Here is a 4,262-nt window from a genome sequence, read left to right as displayed (position 1 = left end):
TCATGCCACTGGATAGGAAGGATTCCAGGCAATACCACAGAGACCCTTTGAAGAATGAATATCTCTTTTAATCCTCATATAGCCAGTTTCTCCCCAGGATTTGCCCCATGAGTTCTTGATTAACCAGTACTTGATATTATCCTTACTTGTTCCATATCCAACAATGGTAACAGCATGATCTGAAGACGTCCCGCAATGTCCAGTGAAAACACCTTCCGAATAAAACTGGAAGTCACGTCCACCACCGTTTAAGGTTGCTGATACAGGTTGCTGGCTTGCAGCCTTTAGAAGTGCTTCTTCACTTTTGGGAGGTACATCTTCAAAGCCTTTGATCTTTACAGTTCTGATAGCTGCTTTCAATGGGCTGCACGTTCCATTATTTGTCGTGTATGGGTAGTTTCTTTCGCTGGCAAGACCTTGGTTTTTTACAATGTATTCAAACGCATCATCCATCCAACCACCATAGCAGCCATCAGTACTTTCAGTTTTGGCGCATTCCACCAGTTGTTGCGCAGAGAGTGACAACAAGTGACCGGTTTTGATCTTGGTGATTCCTTCCGCAGCTGCGACGGCTGAGAATGACCAGCAACTTTCTGCATACCCAAGTAAAAACAAGTTGGAAAAATTTATCATGATTTTACACTGCAAGAGTATTAGTCTATTAGACGTGGTGTGGTTTTCTTACCACAAGAACCTTGGTCCTTAATTTGGGTGACAGCCCCTTTCTTCCTCCAGTCAATGCTACCAGGGACATCGGTCAGGTTTTTATATTTGAACCTTTTGGATTTGGATGGAACTCTGCCTCTAAATATCTTGTTGCAATTGTATCCAGCACACGACGCTAGGAATTCTTCATTTGTTAAGTCTGCAAATTGATTGATGCCCAACTTGTAAGTTTGATTCTCCATGTTGAATTTTTCTATGAATTCCAGGTTGTCCTTGAATATCTCAAAACGCCAATTCTCCTATGCTTTCTTCTCGTAGGTGCGTCCATGCCGAGTCATCCATCGCTGGTATTTCTTAACAAGAACAGTTTCATCCAATCTGCAGGACATGGCAGATGCCAAAGTTCCCAATAGTATCAACATTTCAATGAGGTATTTTCCATTGGGTGGGAAAGTCATTGTCGTAGCTCTGTTTCATTGGCTTTTACTATTTGGAAGGGAAATGGAGCAGTACCAGCTAGCTATTTACAGGTGAACCAACGTGTGGCTCCTTCGATAGAATTCTTTTCTGTAACATAAACATTACTTTACTAGGGCTCTCTCTACCGGTTAGCGCTGCTGACTGACGAGACATCCTTACGTCATCCTCGTGGTTTTACCTAAATACTGTTAGAGATGGAGCGGAATTTATAGTAGATACAGTCGATTATTTAATTTTAATTTAATATATTTTATTGAAATACATAATAATATAAAAATTACAAATAAAATATAAACAATACCTCACAAGAGTGCGAAGCGTGATAGTTAGGCTGATTTGGGACGTCAAATAAGTCCATACCTGGGTCTTGAAGTTGTATGAGCTTGGAGGTTGAGTCTTGGCTCGTAACAAGTGGTATCAAAGTCAATTTTGGATGTACTAGCAATGTGCTATCAAGGACAGTGGGCCTTCGTTGGAGTGAAGGAGGATGTCATGGTTCTAAAGAGGAGCCATGAATCTTATCATGAACTGAGACTCAACTTTTAGGCTCGCACAACTTTAAGACCCGGGCATGAACTCATTTGATGTCTTAGATCAGCCTAACTGTTATAGTTCATATCGTGACAAGTGGCATCAAAGCTAGCTCTAGGGGATACTAACGATATGCCACTGAGGACAGTGAGCTTTTATTGAGTGGGGAAGAATGTCACGGTTTTGGGGTGAAGTCAGGAATCCTACATCAGCTGTGTACTAGAGTTGATCATGGGATAAAAATGTTTACACCATCTTCTCTTTGCGAGACACCTTTTATGAGACAAAATCGTAAGGCCAAAGGGGACTGAAGCGGACAATACCACATAATGGTGTAAACCGTGACAGTTAGGCTAATACGGGACACTAAATAAGTCCATGCCTAGGTCCTGGAGCCACATGGGCCTGGAGGTTGAGTCTCTATTGTCTTTGGTGTACAACAAGTCATCCTACAACCAAAATCGTCTAGTTTTACCTTGCTTGGCATGCTCGATAAGAGCCTTGGCTGTAGGATCATGTAATAGCCCCTTTTTGATGCATGACACCAAAGACCCATTTGGTTGGCTAATGGTAGCAAGGCTCACCTTCCTACTTAGGGCGTCAACCATTGTGGTCACCCGCCTAAGCTTGTACTCTAACCTATAATCAAATTTCATAAGAAAATTCTGCCAACGGACCTATTTGGAGGATAGCTTCTTCTGTGTTTGGAAGTAGCTAGTTACCACCTTGTCCGTTCTGACCATAAACCTCGATCCTAATAGGTAATGCCACCAAGTGCGCAAGCAATGCACCACTGCTGTCATTTTTTCTCTTGGATCGTGTACCTACACTTGATTTCATTAAGATTTTAGCTCTCAAATGCAACCAGATGGTTTTCTTGCATCAGCACTCCCTCTATTGTAAAATTTGATGCATCCATATGCACCTCATACGATTTAGCATGGTCTAGCAAGGCTAACACTAGCTCTTTTGTCACTGTCTGCTTTAATCGATCAAAAGCTTGTTGGCACTTGATGCTCCACTCTTATGCTTTTTTTTTTCGAGTAAATCAGTCAATGGTATGGCTATAACTGAGTTACCTTTAATGAAGTGTCGGTAGTAGTTGACCAACCTAAGAAACGACCTAACCTCAGTTACATTGGTTGGTGACTCCCAATCCATAATTATATGGACCTTGTCTACATCCATGCGTATTTTACCACCTCTCACTATATGACCTAGAAACAGTACCTTTCGTTAGGTAAATGAGCATTTTTTCTTCTTCACAAATAGTTTATACACCCACAACACCTCGAACACTTGTCTCAAGTGGTCTACATGCTTTCTTAATGTTTGGCTATAGATTACAATATTATTAAGATAAACTACAACAAAACGATCAAGAAAGAATTGAAGTACCTTGTTCATAAGTATGCAAAAGGTTGTCGAAGCATGAAAAGCTTCGAAAGAAAGTTATGCAAAGTGCCATGATTCCAAGTGGGCTGGTCATCTAGGGTAAGCCTCACTTTAGCCTTGTTAGAAGATCGATACTACTAGCCACACATAAAAGATGATGTGAAGGCCTATATGAAGATTTGTCTTATGTGTCAATAGGACAAGGTAGAGCTTAAGCCATCAAGCAATTTTTTGAAGCTTTTGTTGATACCCAAACCACTATGAAAGAGTGTAACTCTGGATTTTATAGTCAGTTTACCTAAGGTAGAGGGGTTTGAGAGCATCATAGTAATGGCATATAGGTTTTTCAAGTAAGAAATGTTCATTTCTAACAACTAAGGAGTGTCCAGTCGAGCAGACAGCCCAATTGTTCCTAAAGAACATGGTGAAGTGCTAGAGAGTACCAATGACCATTATTAGTTATCAAGACGAGCGATTCATAAAACAGTTCTAAACTAAGTTGTTTAAGCTGTTGGGGTCAGACTTGAACTTTTCTACCAACATACATCTGTAAACCGATAGGTAGACTGAGTGAGTGAATAGACAATTAAAGGTCTACCTTAAGCACTATATGAGTGCCATGCAATGAGACTAGCCTAAATTGCTATATGTTATCTAGTTCTCATACAACTTACAGAAAAGTGAAGCAACGAACCAATGTTTTTTTGAGATTGTGATAGGTTAGCAACCGTTAACACCTAGTTCAATTGCTACAAGTTATATAGGGCCTAATCCAGCAGCGTATAAGTTTGCTAAGACTTGGCAGGAGCAAGCCGACTTAGCCAGAGTTTGTCTACACAAAGCTGTAAAAAGGTTGAAGAAATGGGCAGACTAAAAGATGAGGGACGTGCAGTTCCAAGTAGGGGACTTGATCTTGGTGAAGCTGGATCCCATCATGTGCCGTAAAAGGCTGTATAAGGGCTTAGTTAAAAGGTACAGAAGGCCTTTCAAAGTTTTAAAAAGGGTAAGCAAGGTTGCTTACAAGTTAGATATGCGACTCAAGTCGATGGCACACCCGATTTTCCATGTCAGCATGCTCAAGCCATTCCATGAGGACAAAAGGGATCCAAGATGGACAAAGTCGAGGCATGCATTGTAGACACCCAATTGGGTCCAGGCCCAGACCAATTTGGCCTGGCCCAAATAGGGTA

The 4,262-nt window shown here is 41.1% G+C and overlaps 1 pseudogene; it reads right to left on the bottom strand.

Annotated features, from left to right (window-relative positions):
• On the bottom strand, window positions 1–1,270 carry LOC111318708 (senescence-specific cysteine protease SAG39-like; annotated as a pseudogene).
• Window positions 1,271–4,262: the final 2,992 nt, after the last annotated feature.

This window comes from Durio zibethinus, chromosome 26 (assembly GCF_047325235.1).
Source record: "Durio zibethinus cultivar Kanyao isolate XHJ-2024 chromosome 26, ASM4732523v1, whole genome shotgun sequence".
NCBI classification, from domain to species: Eukaryota; Viridiplantae; Streptophyta; class Magnoliopsida; order Malvales; family Malvaceae; genus Durio; species Durio zibethinus.
Note: the sequence above shows the minus strand (reverse complement) of the source record. Positions and strands in the feature narration are given on the sequence as shown.